The sequence below is a fragment of the Oncorhynchus masou genome, chromosome 27 (assembly GCF_036934945.1).
Source record: "Oncorhynchus masou masou isolate Uvic2021 chromosome 27, UVic_Omas_1.1, whole genome shotgun sequence".
NCBI lineage: Eukaryota > Metazoa > Chordata > Actinopteri > Salmoniformes > Salmonidae > Oncorhynchus > Oncorhynchus masou.
The window spans coordinates 35,500,396-35,522,895 of NC_088238.1; positions in this window are offsets into that span (position 1 = coordinate 35,500,396).

Consider the following 22,500-nt stretch of genomic DNA (forward strand, 5'->3'; position numbering starts at 1 on the left):
CCCCCCCCACCCCCCCTCAGACAATCCTGCAGGTGAAGAAGGTGGAGGTCCTGGGCTGGCGTGGTTACACGTCTGCTGTTGTAATGTCAGATTCTCTAAAAGGACATTGAAGGTGGCTTAATGGTACAGAAATTAACATGAAATTCTCTGGCAACAGCTCTGGTGGACATTCCTGCAGTCAAGCATGCCAAACGTAGACTCCCTCAAAACCTGAGATATGTGGCATTGAGTTGTGTGATAAAACTGCACATTTTAAAGTGGACTTTTATTGTCCCCAGTACAAGGTGCACCTGTGTAATGAAAATGCTGTTTAATCAGCTTCTTAATATGCCACACCTGTTAGGTGGATGGATTATCTTGGCAAAGGAGAAATGATCAACAAGGATGTAACCAATTTGTGCACAAAATTTAAAGAGAAATACAATGTGTATGGAAGATATCTTGGGGTATATTTTTTCAGCTCATGAAACATGGGACAAACACATTACATGTTGCATTTATATATATATATATATATTTTTAAATATTTTATTTTTGCATTTTCCAATTAAGAACATTCAAAACAAAAGTGAAAAGATATTAGACAACGATAGGACAAAGTGACAGTAACAGACGAACGTAACAAAAATAAATTATAATTATATAAACAAACATACAATAATAAAAAAAAAATAACAAAAAATAACAAAATAACGAGACATTGGATCACCTGCCGTAGGCTACATATTATACATTACGTGTGAAACATTATGTGAGGATTATATATAGATTCAATCAATGAGATGTGGGGGGAGATTCTCTATATTGTCAATAAATGGTTGCCAAATTCTGTAAAATGTCTTTAACTTATTCCTCAAGCAGTAAGTGATTTTCTCCAAAGGGATACAACTATTAACTTCCGAAAGCCACATTGCAACTGGCAGGGAGGAATCCAATTTCCATTTCAAGGCAATACATTTCTTGACAATCGCTAGCAATATTTCTGTTAGCTTTATAGTATATGGCTTTGCCTAAGATTGGTGTTAGTAAAGTTACCCAGTAGACAGACCTCCGGGTCTAAAGGGAATGCAACCCCGTGAATTGAGGATATGGTCTCGCATACCCCCTGCCAGAAACCGTGTAGTTTTGAACACTGCCAAGTGGAATGGAGGAATGTTCCTTCATCTGAGCCACATCTAAAACATAGGGAGGAGATATCTGGGTTGAACTTGTGCAGTCTAGAGCTGATGGAGGAAATTAAACTGGATCAGTCTGTATCTGGAGTTCAATGTGGATGTAACCCCATCCCTGCATAGGTCACTCCATAGATCCTCATCAAGATCAATACCCAGATCTTTCTCCCATCTAAGTCGGGGTTTATCTAGCCCAGGCAGTGTTAGTCCTGACATAAGAGCATTGTAAACACGGGAAATGGTCTTGAACAGTGGTTGGTCTGCGTGGCAGAGTTGTTCCATAGGTGACATCTTAGGTAGGTTCCATTGTCCCTTGAGAGTCACCCTAATAAAGTTTCGTAGTTGTAGGTAGCTAAAGAAGTCCCTGTTAGGCAAGTGGTATTTCTGTTTCAGCTGATCAAAAGACATAAGAACTCCTTCCTCGTAACAATGTTCTAGAAGAGTGATCCCCTTATCAGACCATGGTCTAAAGTTACTATTCTGGAAAAACATAGGGATCAATCTATTGCTCCATAAAGGGGTTTTAGGGGAAAGGAATCCCCCTCGTCCGAACAGCTCATGCAGTTTGCACCATACCAGGACAGAATGTATGATTAAAGGGTTGTCTGTGATGGTTTTTATAGATTTCTGTCCCATTTGTAAAACAAATCTGCCCCAGTGTCATCATTTACCTCAAGCTTTTCAATGTTCAACCATGAGGGAGAGGGACCCTTGTCAAACCTCTGAGCCAGAAACCTAGACTGTGCAGCCCAGTAGTACATTCTAAAATTGGGGAGGTTTAAGCCCCCTTGACTGTAATCAAGGGTCAGTTTATCCAGGCCAACCCTAGGGGTTTTGCCGTGCCAGATAAACCGTCTGGTCAGCTTGTCGAGAGAGGAAAAAAATGCTGCGGGAACAGGGATAGGGAGAGATTGAAACAGATATAGAAACCTGGGCAGGACATTCATTTTAATTACATTGATTCTACCCAGTAGAGTGAGAGGTAGGTCCATCCATTTACAAAGGTCAACCTCCACCTTTTGCAACAAACTGGCCAGATTGAGTTTATAGAGGTTGTTCAGATTACCATCCACCATTATGCCCAAATATGTGAAGCCCATAGGCGACCATCTGAAAGGAAACTTGTGCTTGATGGTATGATGGTCAAAGACAGACAATGGTAAGATTTCGCTTTAATCAAGATTGACCTTATATCCAGAGAAAGAACTATAACACTGTAGTAGGATCTGCAAGTGAGAGAGGGAGTGTTCTGGGTTTGTTAGAAATAAGACAAGGTCGTCCGCAAAGAGTGATAATTTATGGGTATGGGGGCCCACCTCAAAGCCATGTATGTCAGGGCACGTTCTAATAGCCTCAGCCAACGGTTCGATGGCGAGGGCAAAGAGGTGGGGCTAATTGGGCAACCTTGTCTGTTCCCCCTATAAAGAGGGAAAGAGGAGGAAGTAATCCCATTGGTAGCAATCCTAGCTTTAGGAGATTTGTAGAGTGATTTTATCAAATTTACAAACACGGTACCTAAAACCGAACTTTTCCAAGACGCGAAAGAGATATGGCCATTCAACCCTATCAAAGGCCTTTTCAGCGTCGAGGGAGACTGCGACACTAGGTATTTTGTTTTTGTTAGCAAGGTGAATTATATCAAAGAACCTTCTGAGATTGTTGGAGGACAATCTATTAATTATGAAGCCAGTCTGATCTGGGTTGACCAACAGGGGAAGACATGACTCCAGTCTCTTAGATAGCATCTTGGTGACCAGTTTATAATCTGTGTTAAGGAGAGAGATTGGTCTATAGGAGGCGCACTTTAGCGGGTTTTTCCCTTTCTTGTGGATTACAGTAATCACTGCTTGAGAGAAGGACTCTGGAAAGCAGTTGTCTTCTCTGGCTTTTTTAAGTACCTCCATAAGGTAGGGGACCAACAGCTCCCTAAATTCTTTATAGAACTCTGGAGGGAAGCCATCCTCCCCAGGAGATTTATTAGAAGGTAGGGATTTAATGGCCTCCAACAATTCAGGAACTGAGAAGTGTTCACTCAGGTGCTCGCTGTCTTCCTCTGACAGGCATGGGAGGTTGAGAGAGGAGAGAAAGGAGTCTATCTCTGATAGATCATCGCTTGATTGGGAAGTGTAGAGGTCTTCATAGTATTTCTTAAAAGTATTATTAATTTCAGTAGGGTCGAAGGATATCTCTTTAGTAAGAGTTTCTATGGCATTAATTGTCCTCTTACTTTCCTCTGCTTTCAGTTGCCATGCCAATACTTTGTGAGCTTTCTCTCCAAGCTCATAATAACGCTGTTTTGATTTAGTGATGGCCCTCTCAGCTTGATACGTGTTCAGAATATTATATTTAAGTTTTTTATTAACCAAAAGCCTGTATAGATCTTTTGTCGGGCCTCTTTGGTAGGTTCTCTCTAGCTCTGAGATTTCAGATTCAAGGGCAATCAGTTCCGCACCGTGTTTTTTCTTCAGCCCTTTAGTATAGGAAATAATCTGTCCCCTCAGATAGGCCTTTAATGTGTCCCAAAGAATGAAGCTGTCAGGAGCAGAGGGTTTGTTTGTCAAAGTAAAAATATTGATCTGCTCTTTGATGAATGCACAAAATTCAGGTTGCTTTAGAAGTGTAGGGTTTAGTCTCTATCTATATGCTCCATTTACCTTGGTAGGAATGGAGATCGATAATACCAGAGGAGAATGGTCACTAAGCAATCTGGGGAGATACTCGACATCTAACACTCTATGAAACAGTTGTGTCGAAAGTAAAAAGTTATCTATGCGTGTGGGTGTGAATAAAAAGAGTAGTCCCTATCCTGTGGGTGCAACTGTCTCCAGATGTCTAGTAAATTGAGATCTTTCATGAATGACATGGTGAGATTGCCGGCTTTGGTAAGAAGTAAGGGTTTATCAGAAGACCTATCAAGAACTGTATCTAAGCAAAAATTTAAATCTCCTCCAACCAGTAGCCATCCTGGTGGTGCTTGAGCAACCTGAAGGAAGACATTCTGAATACACATATGGTCATCGAAGTTAGGAGCATAAATATTCAATAGGGTCCAAGACTATGAAAACATATGCCCCTGCACCAAACAAGGCCAGAGGGATCAGAGATGGTGTTGTTGACGCAAAAGGGGATGTGTCTACTTATCAAAATTGCAGTTCCTCTTGCTTTGGAGTTAAAAGAGGATGCAAAAACTTGTCCTACCCATTCCCTCTTCAATTTCTTGTGTTCACTGGCTGTAAGATGTGTTTCTTGTAAAAACACAATGTCAGCCTTTAATTTCTTAAGGTATGTATAGACTTTTCCTTTTTATCGGGCTGTTAAGACCTTTTACGTTGAATGTGACATATTTTAGTGGGTTAAGCATAGGTTGGGTTTCAAATATGTAACTGAATAGAAATCTATCATATGCAGATAATTAGGAAATGTTTCAACTTTGGTTTGAGCACAAAAGTGACCTGTGTGTCTCTTTAGGAAGGAAACAATAAACATAGAAAAAAGGAAGAAAAAAGAAATAATAAAAATCCCACCCACCCTGATTGTCAGACTAAAACAACAGTCCCAACAATCAAACATGAATACACTTGTAGAGATACGTTGCTGCTCGCTTTCCATCTTGCTCTTACTAGCTTAACCTTGGCGTAAACTAAAACCTACGAGCTCTCTAAATTGAAAACAAACGTTGTGAATAGATATTTATGGCTGAATATTTACTGCCCACGGTAAGGGATGCTTGAGTCTCTTTACGAAAGATTAACATAAATGAGGGGGAAAGCAGTGGGACAAAGCCCACTTATTGCTTCGCCCAGTAGATATGGACTAAACCAAAATATTCTCTCATGTAAATGTAATAGAACTCACCCCGGGAAGATACGGTTAGTTGAAAATGTACAAATCAATTAAAGTGACCGGGAGATACCAGCAGTTCAATCCGGATAAGAGAAAACAAACTAACTGCGTTTTATCCCCCAGAGAGACCGTCCTGGCTCAGACGTTGCTCAGTTCTTTGAGAAAACTGTGCACTTCTCCCGGTGTGTTGAAGAGATGGCTTCGGCCTTTGTACTGAACTTTCATCCGCGCAGGTTGGATGAGGTAGCCGGTGATGTTCTTCTCCTTCAGTGCTTTGGCGGCAGGTCTGAACTGCTTGCGGCGTCTGGCGAGATCCGCGCTCATATCTGGGAAAAGGCTGACCCTCTTTCCATCGATGGTAATGTCCCCTTTGGCTCTTGCGAGTTGCAGTATCTTCTCTCTGTCTTGGAAACGGAGGAACCTGATCAGGATGGCTCGTGGAGACTCATCTGGTCGGGGTTTTGGCGCTGATGTTCTGTGGGCGCGTTCGATTTCCAGCGGTTTGGTGAAGTTGATTATGCCTAGGGCCTCCGGGATCCATTGAGTGAAGAAACGGACCGGGTCACGGCCCTCGCTGTCCTCATTCAATCCCAACACACGGATATTACTACGTCTACTCTGGTTTTCCATCTGATCTACTTTGTTTTTGAGGTAGGCATTGTCCTTTTGCAGTTGTGTCAAGACCTGGTCATGTCTAGCGTCTTCAACTGTGCTAATGCGCAACTCTGCCTCAGCCGTTCTCAAAAGGAGATCTATCATGGAGGATTTCAGGTCGTCAATGGAGGAATGGAGTTCAGCCGATTTCTTATCGATTTTCAGAGAAAGACCTCTGTTACCATCCTGAATTTCCCGGAGGAGAGTAGCCAGCATGTCGGCAGGCTCGCAAGAGGCTGCTGAGAGCAACAGTCTGGAACTGTCGTCTGAGTTATGAGGGCTAATGCTAATCTTGCTAGCTGTAGCGTTATCGTTATCTTGGGAATCAACAACGTTTTGGTCGTCCTTCTTGCCTCTCGGTCGGAGGTCCATGGCTCTTTGGGAAGGTAAGTACTTGACAATTTATCAGCCGATGTTAGAATATTGTTTCAACGTTGTTATTAAGGTAAAAATAGAATAACTTTGAAGAGCTCGCTTTGAAAAGTACAAAAAAAAAGCATTTATATTTTTGTTCAGTGAGTGAGACACACTTTCTCTTGTAGTGTGTGTGCACACACACACACACACACACACCCCTGCTCATCAAACATCTCATTCCAAAATCATGTGCATTAATACAGTGTTGGTCCCCCTTTGCTGCTATAACAGCCTCCACTCTTCTGGGAAGGCTTGCCACAACATGTTGGAAAATTGCTGCGGGAACTTGCTTCCATTCAGCCACAACGGGCATTAATGAGGTCGGGGCGATAAGGCCTGGCTTCCCGTCAGCGCTCCAATTCATTCTGAAGGTGTTCGATGGGGTTGAGGTCATGGATGTGTACAGGCCAGTCAATTTACTCCACAGCAATCTCGACAAACCATTTTTTGATGTACGTCGCTTTGTGCACAGGGGCATTGTCATGCTGAAACAGGAAAGGGCCTTCCCAAACTGTTGCTACAAAGATGGAAGCACAAATCGTCTAGTTTGTCATTGTATGATGTCGCATTAAAATATCCCATACCTGGAAATAAGGGCCCTTCCACGAACCGGCAAACATCATTCTCAACGTCAACAGTGAAGAGACGACTCCAGGATGCTGGCCTTCTAGGCAGAGTGGTAAAGAAAAATCCATACCTCAAAACTAGCCAATAAAAAGATTAAGATGGGCAAAAAGAGTAACTCCGCCTTGAAGGCCAGCATCCCGGAGTCGCTTCCTCACTGTTGACCCTGAGACTGATGTTTTACGGGTACTAATTGAATGACTTGTGAGGCATCTGTTTCTCAGACTAGACACTAATCTACTTGTCCTCTTGCTCAGTTATGCACCAGGACCTCGCACTCCTCTTTCTATTCTGGTTAGAGACCGTTTATGCTGTTCTATGAAGGGAGAAGTACACACCGTGGCACGAAATCTTCAGTTTCATGGCAATTTCTCAATAGCGTTCCTTTCTCAGAACAAGAATAGACTGACGAGTTTCAAAAGAAAGGTCTTTGTTTCTGGCCATTTTGAGCCTGTAATCAAACCCACAAATGCTCCAGATACTCAACTAGTCTAAAAATAACAGTTTCATTGCTTCTTTAATCAGACAACACTTTTCAGCTATGCTATAACAAAAAGGTTTTCAAATGATCAATTAGCTAAGTTTTCATTTTAAAAGGCTAACAACATGTCACGAATACAGGCGTGATGGTTGCTGATAATGGGTCTCTGTACACCAATTACATTTACATTACATTTAAGTCATTTAGCAGACGCTCTTATCCAGAGCGACTTACAAATTGGTGAATTCACCTTCTGACATCCAGTGGAACAGCCACTTTACAATAGTGCATCTAAATCATTAAGGGGGGTGGTGAGAAGGATTACTTATCCTATCCTAGGTATTCCTTGAAGAGGTGGGGTTTCAGGTGTCTCCGGAAGGTGGTGATTGACTCCGCTGTCCTGGCGTCGTGAGGGAGTTTGTTCCACCATTGGGGGGCCAGAGCAGCGAACAGTTTTGACTGGGCTGAGCGGGAACTGTACTTCCTCAATGGTAGGGAGGCGAGCCAGAGGTGGATGAACGCAGTGCCCTTGCTTGGGTGTAGGGCCTGATCAGAGCCTGGAGGTACTGCGGTGCCGTTCCCCTCACAGCTCCGTAGGCAAGCACCATGGTCTTGTAGCGGATGCGAGCTTCAACTGGAAGCCAGTGGAGAGAGCGGAGGAGCGGGGTGACGTGAGAGAACTTGGGAAGGTTGAACACCAGACGGGCTGCGGCGTTCTGGATGAGTTGTAGGGGTTTAATGGCACAGGCAGGGAGCCCAGCCAACAGCGAGTTGCAGTAATCCAGACGGGAGATGACAAGTGCCTGGATTAGGACCTGCGCCGCTTCCTGTGTGAGGCAGGGTCGTACTCTGCGGATGTTGTAGAGCATGAACCTACAGGAACGGGCCACCGCCATGATGTTGGTTGAGAACGACAGGGTGTTGTCCAGGATCACGCCAAGGTTCTTAGCGCTCTGGGAGGAGGACACAATGGAGTTGTCAACCGTGATGGCGAGATCATGGAACGGGCAGTCCTTCCCCGGGAGGAAGAGCAGCTCCGTCTTGCCGAGGTTCAGCTTGAGGTGGTGATCCGTCATCCACACTGATATGTCTGCCAGACATGCAGAGATGCGATCGCCACCTGGTCATCAGAAGGGGAAAGGAGAAGATTAATTGTGTGTCGTCTGCATAGCAATGATAGGAGAGACCATGTGAGGTTATGACAGAGCCAAGTGACTTGGTGTATAGCGAGAATAGGAGAGGGCCTAGAACAGAGCCCTGGGGGACACCAGTGGTGAGAGCGCGTGGCGAGGAGACAGATTCTCGCCACGCCACCTGGTAGGAGCGACCTGTCAGGTAGGACGCAATCCAAGCGTGGGCCGCGCCGGAGATGCCCAACTCGGAGAGGGTGGAGAGGAGGATCTGATGGTTCACAGTATCGAAGGCAGCCGATAGGTCTAGAAGGATGAGAGCAGAGGAGAGAGAGTTAGCTTTAGCAGTGCGGAGCGCCTCCGTGATACAGAGAAGAGCAGTCTCAGTTGAATGACTAGTCTTGAAACCTGACTGATTTGGATCAAGAAGGTCATTCTGAGAGAGATAGCGGGAGAGCTGGCCAAGGACGGCACGTTCAAGAGTTTTGGAGAGAAAAGAAAGAAGGGATACTGGTCTGTAGTTGTTGACATCGGAGGGATCGAGTGTAGGTTTTTTCAGAAGGGGTGCAACTCTCGCTCTCTTGAAGACGGAAGGGAAGTAGCCAGCGGTCAGGGATGAGTTGATGAGCAAGGTGAGGTAAGGGAGAAGGTCTCCGGAAATGGTCTGGAGAAGAGAGGAGGGGATAGGGTCAAGCGGGCAGGTTGTTGGGCGGCCGGCTGTCACAAGAAGCGAGATTTCATCTGGAGAGAGAGGGAGAAAGAGGTCAGAGCACAGGGTAGGGCAGTGTGAGCAGAACCAGCGGTGTCGTTTGACTTAGCAAACGAGGATCGGATGTCGTCGACCTTCTTTTCAAAATGGTTGACGAAGTCATCTGCAGAGAGGGAGGAGGGGGGAGGGGGAGGAGGATTCAGGAGGGAGGAGAAGGTGGCAAAGAGCTTCCTAGGGTTAGAGGCAGATGCTTGGAATTTAGAGTGGTAGAAAGTGGCTTTAGCAGCAGAGACAGAGGAGGAAAATGTAGAGAGGAGGGAGTGAAAGGATGCCAGGTCCGCAGGGAGGCGGGAGTTTTCCTCCATTTCCGCTCGGCTGCCCGGAGCTCTGTTCTGTGAGCTCGCAATGAGTCATCGAGCCACGGAGCGGGAGGGGAGGACCGAGCCGGCCTGGAGGATAGGGGACATAGAGAGTCAAAGGATGTAGAAAGGGAAGAGAGGAGGGTTGAGGAGGCAGAATCAGGAGAAAGGTTGGAGAAGGTATGAGCAGAGGGAAGAGATGATAGGATGGAAGAGGAGAGAGTAGCGGGGGAGAGAGAGCGAAGGTTGGGACGGCGCGATACCATCCGAGTAGGGGCAGTGTGGGAAGTGTTGGATGAGAGTGAGAGGGAAAAGGATACGAGGTAGTGGTCTGAGACTTGGAGGGGAGTTGCAATGAGGTTAGTGGAAGAACAGCATCTAGTAAAGATGAGGTCGAGCGTATTGCCTGCCTTGTGAGTTGGTGGGGGAAGGTGAGAGGGTGAGGTCAAAAGAGGAGAGGAGTGGAAAGAAGGAGGCAGAGAGGAATGAGTCAAAGGTAGACGTGGGGAGGTTAAAGTCGCCCAGGACTGTGAGAGGTGAGCCGTCCTCAGGAAAGGAGCTTATCAAGGCATCAAGCTCATTGATGAACTCTCCGAGGGAAACTGGAGGGCGATAAATGATAAGGATGTTAAGCTTGAAAGGGCTGGTAACTGTGACAGCATGGAATTCAAAGGAGGCGATAGATAGATGGGTAAGGGGAGAGAGAGAGAATGACCACTTGGGAGAGATGAGGATCCCGGTGCCACCACCCCGCTGACCAGAAGCTCTCGGGGTGTGCGAGAACACGTGGGCGGACGAAGAGAGAGCAGTAGGAGTAGCAGTGTTATCTGTGGTGATCCATGTTTCCGTCAGTGCCAGGAAGTCGAGGGACTGGAGGGAGGCATAGGCTGAGATGAACTCTGCCTTGTTGGCCGCAGATCGGCAGTTCCAGAGGCTACCGGAGACCAGGAACTTCCACGTGGGTCGTGCGCGCTGGGACCACCAGATTAGGGTGGCCGCGGCCACGCGGTGTGGAGCGTTTGTATGGTCTGTGCAGAGAGGAGAGAACAGGGATAGATAGACACATAGTTGACAGGGTACAGAAGAGGCTACGCTAATGCAAAGGAGATTGGAATGACAAGTGGACTACACGTCTCGAATGTTCAGAAAGTTAAGCTTACGTAGCAAAAATCTTATTGACTAAAATGATTGAAATGATACAGTACTGCTGGAGTAGGCTAGCTGGTAGTGGCTGCGATGTTGACACTACACTAATCAAGTCGTTCCGTCGAGTGTAATAGTTTCTACAGTGCTGCTATTCGGGGCTAGCTGGCTAGCTAGCAGGTTGATTGCGTTACGTTACCTTAAAAGAACGACAATAGCTGGCTAGCTAACCTAGAAAATCGCTCTAGGCTACACAATTGTCTTAGATACAAAGACGGCTATGTAGCTAGCTAGCTACGATCAAACAAAACAAACCGTTGTACTGTAATAGTTACTACAGTGCTGCTATTCGGGGGCTAGCTGGCTAGCTACGTTAAAAGAACGACAATAGCTGGACAGCTAACCTAGAAAATCGCTCTAGGCTACACAATTGTCTTAGATACAAAGACGGCTATGTAGCTAGCTAGCTACGATCAAACAAAACAAACCGTTGTACTGTAATAGTTACTACAGTGCTGCTATTCGGGGGCTAGCTGGCTAGCTACGTTAAAAGAACGACAATAGCTGGCCAGCTAACCTAGAAAATCGCTCTAGACTACACAATTGTCTTAGATACAAAGACGGCTATGTAGCTGGCTAGCTACGATCAAACAAATCAAACCGTTGTACTGTAATGAAGTGAAATGAAAATGTGATACTACCTGTGGAGCGACGCGGAATGTTGACCGGGTAGTTGGAGTTCAATTCGGTAGAGGTTGGCTAGCTGTTGGCTAGCTAGCTAGCAGCATTTCCTACGTTAAGGACGACAAATAGCTGGCTAGCTAACCTCGGTAAATTAAGATAATCACTCTAAGTCTACACACTCTAAACTGCACAATTATCTTGGATACGAAGACAGCGAAGACAACTATGTAGCTAGCTGACACTACGCTAATCGAGTCGTTCATTAGAATCATAAAACACGGGACGAGATGTTAAAAACTGTCCATTGTGCCAATAGATGGAATGCACTCTCATGAGATTTGCCGTGACGTTGAAAGAGTGGCATGGGAGGTTGATTTCTTAGACTGGGTTAAGATGTCAAATTTGGGACACATCCTCAGTAGTGTGCCTTCGAATCAGTGGGTGTTTCGACCTTTAATAACTAAACACCCTCATCAAAGGTGGCCAGCTAAAGGGTGATCAAGCCTTAGCTTGAGTCCCAGGCCCAATTAAGATGTCCCACAGGACTATGCAAGGCAGGGTCGTCCTCTTCCCTGAGCCAGCACTACAGCTGACCCCATACCTCAATATGCCCTCCTCAAGTTGGAGGGATCTGAAGTTGGAGGGATCTGAATTGGGTTCTCAGGTGGGGGTGGGGGGTCCATGAAGTTATAGTCCAGCAAGGGTCCTTCCGTTTGATCCAGATCCACTGGCTGCCTCTTTCAGCTGCTTGAGAAACTGCTCTGACGGTCTGCCGCAGAGCCTGTCCATGGATTGATTCCAAGTTCTTTTAGCAACCTGTAGGTGGAAGAAGCCACAAAAATCCTCTGCATATCCCACTTCAACTGGCCAGACTTTTGCATTCCAGCCACGCTGAGTTGCGTCTGCTGCCAACTCTGTGTAACGCAGTTTCTTTACGCTCGTGAAGGGGACCAGAGTACCATGTCTGGCCTAAGGTTGGTAGAAGCAATCTCAGGTGGAAAAATTAGTTGCTGGCCAATATCGACAAGCATCTTCCAGTCCCGGGCAAGTTTCTGGCTTCGTAGGAGGATGCTTGGGCCTTTTCTGTCCCTCCCGGATGAATGTTGTTGTTTTGCTGGGATTGCTTGTTTTTGGAGGGAATGACTTGGTTGCACTCCTCTTGGTCTCAAGTGCTGCAGCCAGGCTCTTGAGGACCTGATTGTGCCTCCAAGTGTAACGGCCTTGTGAGAGGCTGGTCTTGCAACCTGTCATTATATGACAGAGTCGCTGGAGCTTGGCAGAGGGGGCAGGTCGAGTCCTCGCCATACCATTGATGTAGATTTTCTGGTGATGGAAGCACAATCATAAACACCTCTTATGATGAAGCTGATGTTGCTTGCCTCCATTTGCCAAAGTTCACTCCAGTTGATTTCTCCTCTCCAGGCCTTCCCACCACGTCCATTGCCCTTGTTTAGCAAGAGACAGCCTTTGCACTTCTTGCAGTCTCCTCCTGTCTCTGCGCACCTCGTCGACCACCAGCTTCCTGCGTTCAGATGTTGTTGCCTTATGGAACGTTGGTTTGCTTGCTGCCAGGCCAAAGCCTCCTCTTCCATGCTGGATATTCCCCACAATGTCTTGGTGTTTCAGGGCTGATATTGCTTGCTGCACAGCCTTGGATGATGTCCATTTCTGTCCAGTTTGTAGGGGAGGTGCAGCCTTGCTAATGGTCTGGTCTTTGGAGTCCTTCAATGTCATCTGAAGTCTTACTTTTAGAGCACTTGTACTCCTCCGTTAGACATGTAAGAGGTAGTTCAAGGACCCCTTTGCCATAGAGGCCGATGTTACTCAGGAATCATGGGACACCCAGCCATTTCTTCACGTATGAGGTAATGGTTCGCTCCATCTTCTCCACTGTTATTGGGACCTCATAGACGGTGAGTGGCCACATTACCCGGGGGAGAAGTCCAAACTGTAGGCACCAAAGCTTGAGATTCCCAGGCAGTAGGGTCCTTCTCTTTCGGGATTAGCACAACTTCGCCATGCCTTTGGTATTATTTCCTTCTGCCACACTATCCTTATGAGCCTCCAAAGAAAGTGTAGAACATCCGGGGCGTTCTTGTAGAGCTTGTATGGTACTCCATTAGGCCCAGGAGCCGAGGCCGCTCTTGCTCTTCCGACAACGTTCTCTACTTCCCTCCATTGTGGAGGGTCAGTGTCCAGATTGAATTCTGATGGTTGAATAGGTGGGATGTCATGTGGGATGATTATCTGCTCATGCCTTTTCATGTCCTGGTGGACCTTTTCCAGATGTTCTTCCAGTTCTGGATTTGGAGTTTTTAGGCTTCCTCACTTTTCCTTTGAGAAGAGGTCTTTGACAAATTTAAAGGTTTTTTTATAGAACCGTGTTGAGTGTTCCTTCTTCCTACAAAGTGTCCTTAGGTTTTCCGCTCCGCAAGGTTTCCACTGCTGGTTTCCTACTGCAAGACTACTTTCCGGCTACCAGGATAAAGCACTAAATAAACTTCAGTTAGTGCTAAATACGGCTGCTAGAATCCTGACTAGAACCAACCAATTTGGTCATATTACTCCAGTGCAAGCCTCCCTACAATGGTTTCTGTCAAGGCAAGGGCTGATTTCAAGGTTTTACTGCTAACCTACAAAACATTACATGGGCTTGCTCCATCTCTCTGAATTTGTCCTGCCGTACATGTACGCTACGGTCACAAGACTCCTAATTGTCCTGAGAATTTCTAAGCAAACAGCTGGAGGCAGGGCTTTCTCCTACAGAGTTCCATTTTTATGGAATGGTCTGCCTACCCATGTGAAAGACGCAGACTCGGTCTCAACCTTAAAGTCTTTTACTGAAGACTCATCTCTTCAAGTGGGTCATATGATTGAGTGTAGTGTGGCCCAGGAGTGTGAAGGTGAACGGAAAGGCTCTGGAGCAACGAACCACCCTTGCTGTCGCTGCCTGGCCGGTTCCCATCTTTCCACTGGGTTTCTCTGCCTCTAACTCTATTATAGGGGCTGAGTCAATGGGGTGTGTCACTTGAGTGGGTTGAGTCACTGATGTGATCTTCCTGTCTGGGTTGGCGCCCCCCTTGGGTTGTGCCGTGGCGGAGATCTTTGTGGGCTATAACTCGGCCTTTTCTCAGGACCGGGGCTGCGCTTTGGCAAAGTGGGTGGGGTTATATCCTTCCTGTTTGGCCCTGTCCGGGGCTGACATCGGATGGGGCCACAGTGCCTCCTGACCCCTCCTATCTCAGCCTCCAGTATTTATGCTGCAGTAGTTTATGTGTCGGGGGGCTAGGGTCAGTTTGTTATATCTGGAGTACTTCTCCTGTCCTATCCGATGTCCTGTGTGAATTTAAGTATGCTCTCGAATTCTCTTTCTTTCTCTCTCTCAGAGGACCTGAGCCCTAGGACCATGCCTCAGGACTACCTGGCATGATGACTTCTTGCTGTTCCCAGTCCACCTGGCCGTACTGCTGCTCCAGTTTCAACTGTTCTGCCTGTGATTATTATTATTTGACCATGCTGGTCATTTCTGAACATTTGAACATCTTGGCCATGTTCTGTTATAATCTCCACCCGGCACAGCCAGAAGAGGACTGGCCACCCCACATAGCCTGGTTCCTCTCTCGGTTTCTTCCTTGGTTTTGGCCTTTCTAGGGAGTTTTTCCTAGCCACCGTGCTTCTACACCTGCATTGCTTGATTTTTGGGGTTTTAGCTGGGTTTCTGTACAGCACTTAAAGATATCAGCTGATGTACGAAGGGCTATATAAATAAATTTGATTTGATCGGTTCTCGGAAATCATTAAGAGACGGCTTCTATATTCCATATAAATCATCAATTCAGAAGATTAAACCCATATGTTTTAGGCCTGCAGTAGGTTATAATAAATGGAAAAATTGCGTGTCAATTCATAAACCATGTAATTGGTACATCGAAAATCTATTCCCAACTATTTTGCAATCTATTTCATTTTCTTTAATCAATTTTTGGTCTTTAATGCAGGGCCTACAGACAAGTTCCTTACTTTTACCCCCTGATTTTAGCGGAAGAGTAACCAAATGCCGACCGTGCCTATTGTTTCCAAAATCGTCAGTCCACACATCAATTGAAATTCCCCCAATATATTCCCCCATTCTTAACTCCAGGACCAATGACAGTTTTTTTGTGTTTCCTGATGCAGGACTCGTGCCAGAGGAGACTCGACTGAAAAGGCCTCCATTAAATTCCAGATTAGACTACCACTATTCTAGCTCCCCCTTGTTATAGTGTAGTGTAATGACAGAATCCAACCACATCTACCACTAACGGTCGCGGCATAAGCTCTTAACGTTTAAAGGAATAACCAATGTATATATTGAAGTATTGTTGTCCATTAGTTTACTCCAATTATGGGAGGGGTTAGGGGACAATAATGAAGGAAAATATATTGTAATAAAATATGGGCGATTGGAAATTATGCAAATACTCATTGATAATCTGTCTGCAATATTAAAGCTGATCACTATCTGCATCTAACAAAATGTATATTTTTTTAAGCATTACCAATTTTATTTATTTATATACACTGTAGATTGTATAACATCCTTTACATAAGTCAAGGAACTCTGATTTGTTGGCCTGAGTTGTCATTGAGATAATGAAACCATCGGCAAGCATCAGTACCCTATCGAGGACAGCTTATTCAAACAGAAAATAATAGCTGTTTGGGGACCACTGATCCTAGAATTTTTGAAAGACAGGGGAGGCTGGAAATGGGTTGATAATGAAAGATCACCACCCTTATGGAGTGGTAAAAAACAAAGCTGCTGTCCACACTTCTGGAATATGACATCGGATAGCCTAGTGGTTAGAGCGTTGGACTAGTAACCGGAAGGTTGCAAGTTCAAACCCCTGAGCTGACAAGGTACAAATCTGTCGTTCTGCCCCTGAACAGGCAGTTAACCCACTGTTCCTAGGCCGTCATTGAAAATAAGAATTTATAACTGACTTGCGTGGTTAAATAAAGGTAAAAATAAAAAAATATATATTCAAACATTTGTGTTACTGTCCCAGCAATGAGAGAGGCACTGCATACTTAAGCAAAGACGGGTCCACATTGTCAGCTGCTAATGGACTTCAATTGCCAATAAAGGCAGCAATAACATCGGTTTCTGTGAGTTGCCAAAAATAAAAACCGAGGCTACCATTTACCAAGACACGTAAAGGGTGACTGATTATCCATCAGTCAACTGACTGGCCAAGAACAGTCAACTGACTGGCCAAAACCAGTATGATAAACATTTCTTTCAAATAGGATACCAGCAAGTGTTAAATGCTGATTAATAGCATCATAAGTCGTAACTTTTTCAGTAGTGATGCAGAAAACTGCCTGCCATAGCGCTAAGGAAGTAGATTGATTTGGCCTGTAACCTAGCTCACAGACAGCTCATACAGTTACTGCTCCACAAATATTTGCCATTGCCTTAAACTTATCCTCTGCCCAGGCTTTCAACAACCATCGTTCATCAAAATCCATATAGGTCTCAGCCACCACCAGCAGCATCTCACCTCAAACGCTTTAACCAGAGCCTAGGTCTAGCCCAGTTGTAGCTCAGCTCACTCCTTGCCCAGGCCTTGGTCCCAGATCTCAGTAACAGTTCAGATATGCAGGAGAGGGAACAGTAAGCGAGGACCTTCTCATTCCGAGCGCAACACAGTCAAACAGAGCTAACGAGAAGCCTCTTCCCTCAGTCACAGTTGAAGTTATGCAGTGCCTCCCCTCACTCTTTCCGGGCCCTGCTGAGTGACAGTGCCATCCCCTGCCCTGTCTCCTTGCATCACCCTGCTCCTGCCCTGACATGTGCTCTGTACTGCTGCTACCACAGGATAGCCTATTTATAGCAGCAGCAACAAGAATACGATTCACAGGAAGTAGAGGAACACAGACAGAGAAAGCGGGAGGGGAGACGAGAGCAAAGGAGAGGCAAAATAGAGGGAGAACAGAGAGTGGTACAGGAGAAAGAGAGATGGGTAAAGGAAAGAAAGGGGATGTACAGGCAAGAAAGACAGATGGAGAGCTCAAGAGAAAAGAGGGAAAATAGCAGCGGGGGTGACAGTGGGGGCCTGACAGCAGAGAATTCCTGCTGAGGCTGCAGAATGCATCTTGTCCAAAGAGACAGCTACTTTAATATGCAATTAGGTCTTCATATACAGTGGGGCAAAAAAGTATTTCGTAAGCCACCAATTGTGCAAGTTCTCCCACTTAAAAAGATGAGAGGCCTGTACTTTTCATCATAGGTAAGCTTCAACTATGACAGACAAAATGAGAAAAACAAATCCAGAAAATCACATTGTAGGATTTTTAATGAATTGATTTGCATTATGGTGGAAAATAATTATTTGGTCAATAACAAAAGTTTCTCGAAAAGTTTCCCTTTGTTGGCAATGATAGAGATTAACCGTCTTCACAAGGTTTTCACACACGGTTGCTGGTATTTTGGCCCATTCCTCCATGCAGATCTCCTCTAGAGCAGTGATGTTTTGGGGCTGTTGCTGGGCAACAAAGACTTTCAACTCCCTCCAAAGATTTTCTATGGGGTTGAGATCTGGAGACCTTCATTCCCCGGGCGGTGTGTTTGGGATCATTATCATGCTGAAAGACCCAGCCACGTTTCATCTTCAATGCCCTTGCTGATGGAAGGAGGTTTTCACTCAAAATTTCATGATACATGGCCCCATTCATTCTTTCCTTTACACGGATCAGTCGTCCTGGTCCCTTTGCAGAAAAACAGCTCCAAAGCATGATGTTTCCACCCCCATTCTTCACAGTAGGTGTAGCATTCTTTGTCCTCCAAACACGACGAGTTGAGTTTTTACCAAAAAGTTATATTTTGGTTTTATCTGACCATATGACATTCTCACAATCTTCTTCTGGATCATCCGAATGCTCTCTAGCAAACTTCAGACGGGCCTGGATATGCTTAACCTGTTGATGCTCTGGGGGCGCAATTTCATTTTTGGATGAAAAACGTTCCCGTTTTAAACAAGATATTTTGTCACAAAAAGATGCTCGACTATGCATATAATTGCTACCGTTCGAAAGAAAACACTCTGACGTGTCCAGAAATACAAAGATCTTCTCTGTGCGTGCCCCAAAACGTGAGCTTCAGGCAAAACCAAGATGAGATGGCATCCAGGAAATGACAAGGATTTTTGAGGCTCTGTTTTTCATTATCTCCTTATATGGCTGTGAACGCAAGAGGAACGAGCCTGCCCTTTCTGTCGTTTCCCCAAGGTGTCTGCAGCATTGTGACGTATTTGTGGGCAGATCATTGGAAGATTGACCATAACAGACCACATTTACCACGTGTCCGCCCGGTGTCCTGCGCCGAAATTGGTGCGCAAAAGTCACCTGCCAGTATTTTTCCATGGGACACAGAGAGGAAAGCAAGCTTCCACGAACTGCATGTCAATGAAGAGATATGTGAAAAAACACCTTGAGGATTGATTCCAAACAACGTTTGCCAAGTTTCGGTCGATATTATGTAGTTAATCCGGAAAAAGTTTCACGTTGTAGGTGACTGCATTTTCGGTTCGTTTCGGTAGCCAGACGCAATGTAGAAAACGGAACGATTTCTCCTACACACAGACGCTTTCAGGAAACACTGCGCATTTGGTATGTGACTGAGACTCTCCTCATTGAAAACATCAGAAGCTCTTCAAAGGTAAATGATTTTATTTATTTGGTTATCTGGTTTTTGTGAAAATGTTGCGTGCTACATGCTACACAAAATGCTATGCTAGCTTTGCATACTCTTACACAAATTAGTCAATTTCTATGGTTCAAAAGCATATTTTGAAAATCTGAGATGACAGTGTTGTTAAGAAAAGGCTAAGCTTGAGAGCAAACGCATTATTTTAATTTTATTTGCGATTTTCAGAAATCGTTAACGTTGCGTTATGCTAATGAGCCTGAGGCTTTAGTCACAAACCCGGATCCGGGTTGGGGAGTTTCAAGAAGTTAAGCAGGGGGACACATCTGGCACTGCAGGATTTGAGTCCCTGGCGGCGTAGTGTATTACTGATGGTAGGCTTTGTTACTTTGGTCACAGCTCTCTGCAGGACATTCACAAGTTCTCCCTTGTGTGGGGTTCTGGGATTTTTGCTCACCGTTCTTGTGATCATTTTGACCCCACGGGGTGAGATCTTGCGTGGAGCCCCAGATCGAGGGAGATTATCAGTGGTCTTGTATGTCTTCCATTTCCTAATCATTGCTCTCACAGTTGATTTCTTCAAACCAAACTGCTTACCTATTGCAGATTCAGTATTCACAGGCTGGTGCAGGTCTACAATTTTGTTTCTGGTGTCCTTTGACAGCTCTTTGGTCTTGGCCATAGTAGGGTTTGGAGTGTGACTGTTTGAGGTTGTGGACAGGTGTCTTTGATACTGATAACAAGTTCAAACAGGTGCCATACAGGTAACGAGTGGAGGACAGAGGAGCCTCTTAAAGAAGTTACAGGTCTGTGAGAGCCAGAAATCTTGCTTGTTTGTAGGTGACCAAATACGTATTTTCCACAATAATTTGCAAAAAAAATTCAGAAAAAATCCTACAATGTGATTTTCTGGATTTTTCTTTCTCATTTTGTCTGTCATAGTTGAAGTGTACCTATGATGAAAATTATAGGCCTCTAATCTTTTTAAGTGGGAGAACTTGCACAATTGGTGGCTGACTAAATACTTTTTTGCCCCACTGTAGCTGGGTCTCCTTATGAATCTGCTGTAGCCTGAGTAGAGAGCATAGCTGGAGGAGGATGTGATGAGAATAGTGAAGTTTGCATCTGTGTCGCAGCCAGGCAAGAGAGAGGGTGTGGAGGTAGAGAGAGGGAAAGGGGGGGGGAACAGATGAAATGCATTCTGAAGGTCACAGGGACTGCAGAATATGCAGCACAATGAGCTCAGAGAGAGAGGGGAAGAAGTGAGAGCATGTGAGAGGACTGTCACTGCACACAGGGAGTCTATGGACAGTGGCTCAGAACAAATGCATCTTGTCTAGGGTTGCAAAGGGTCGGAAACTTAAGCCTGGGAATTTGGGGGATTTTGCTTCAAAATTCAAAGTTATCTTATTACAGTGAACCTTTTTTTGTGGGATACACATAAGTCAATTCAAGGTCTTGTGTCTTGGTTAAACTATCGCAAATGCAATGGAATTGCAACCCTCTGCATACACAGTGCATTCTTTCATCAGTGTAGTAGTGTGGGCCAATAGCACTAATGAAATGCTATTGAGCCCACACTATTACACTGTCTGAGCCAAGGACTACATGCTTTCTGGAAAGACTTGATTACAATACTGGGCGGGATGAATATAATTTACATGACATACATTATTTTTTGTTAACCTCTCTAGTGAGCGGGACCGTTGTCATCATCTGACACGAATTAGCATAACATAACGGACATCTTCCTAGAAAATATTCCTATTCTTTAAAATCACAAGTGAAATATTGTGATTTTGGTTAGCCTTTTGTTAATCACCCTGTCATCACAGATTTTCTAAATATGCTTTACAGCCAATGCAAGACAAGCATTTGTGTAACAATATCCAACAATATTTTGTGGAGCTTTCGCTGTAAAGAATTATTATTATTAATTATTTTTTTAAATCAGGCACTGCGGCTGGATTAACGAGAATTTTATCTTTGAAATTGTGCCTAATACTTGTATGTTTGAGAAATTGGCTGTTTCATTGGCTGTTTCATTGGCTGTTGGCGAGAGTCCTAGACAGGTTAACATTAGAAGCCTCATCCCTAAGTTTGTTTTATTCACTGCTTTAGCGCACTCCGCTAACCTGGATGTTCTAGCCGTGTTTGAATCCTGGCTTTAAATCCTGAAATGTCCATCACTAACTACAACATTTTCCAACAAGATAAAACTGCCAAAGTGGGCGGAGTTGCAATCCACTGCAGAGACTGCCTGCAGAGTTCTGTCATACTATCCAGGTCTGTGCCCAAACAATTCGGGCTTCTACTTCTAAAAATTCACCTTTCCAGAAACAAGTTTCTCACTGTTGACCACCCTCAGCCCACAGCTGTGCCCTGGACAGCATACAGTGCCTTACAAAAGTATTCGGCCCCCTTGAACTTTGCGACCTTTTGCCACATTTCAGGCTTCAAACATAAAGATATAAAACTGTATTTTTTTGTGAAGAATCAACAACAAGTGGGACACAATCATGAAGTGGAACGACATTTATTGGATATTTTTTAACAAATCAAAAACTGAAAAATTGGGCGTGCAAAATTATTCAGCCCCTTTACTTTCAGTGCAGCAAACTCTCTCCAGAAGTTCAGTGAGGATCACTGAATGATCCAATGTTGACCTAAATGACTAATGATGATAAATACAATCCACCTGTGTGTAATCAAGTCTCCGTATAAATGCACCTGCACTGTGATAGTCTCAGAGGTCCGTTAAAAGCGCAGAGAGCATCATGAAGAACAAGGAACACACCAGGCAGGTCCAAGATACTGTTGTGAAGAAGTTTAAAGCCGGATTTGGATACAAAAAGATTTCCCAAGCTTTAAACATCCCAAGGAGCACTGAGCAAGCGATAATATTGAAATGGAAGGAGTATCAGACCACTGCAAATCTACCAAGACCTGGCTGTCCCTCAACTTTCAGCTCATACAAGGAGAAGACTGATCAGAGATGCAGCCAAGAGGCCCATGATCACTCTGGATGAACTGCAGAGATCTACAGCTGAGGTGGGAGACTCTGTCCATAGGACAACAATCAGTCGTACATTGCACAAATCTGGCATTTATGGAAGAGTGGCAAGAAGAAAGCCATTTCTTAAAGATATCCATAAAAAGTGTTGTTTAAAGTTTGCCACAAGCCATTTGGGAGACACACCAAACATGTGGAAGAAGGTGCTCTGGTCAGATGAAACCAAAATTGAACTGTTTGGCAACAATGCAAAACGTTATGTTTGGCGTAAAAGCAACACAGCTCATCACCCTGAACACACCATACCCACTGTCAAACATGGTGGTGGCAGCATCATGGTTTGGGCCTGCTTTTCTTCAGCAGGGACAGGGAAGATGGTTAAAATTGATGGGAAGATGGATGGAGCCAAATACAGGACCATTCTGGAAGAAAACCTGATGGAGTCTGCAAAAGACCTGAGACTGGGACGGAGATTTGTCTTCCAACAAGACAATGATCCAAAACATAAAGCAAAATCTACAATGGAATGGTTAAAAAATAAACATATCCAGGTGTTAGAATGGCCAAGTCAAAGTCCAGACCTG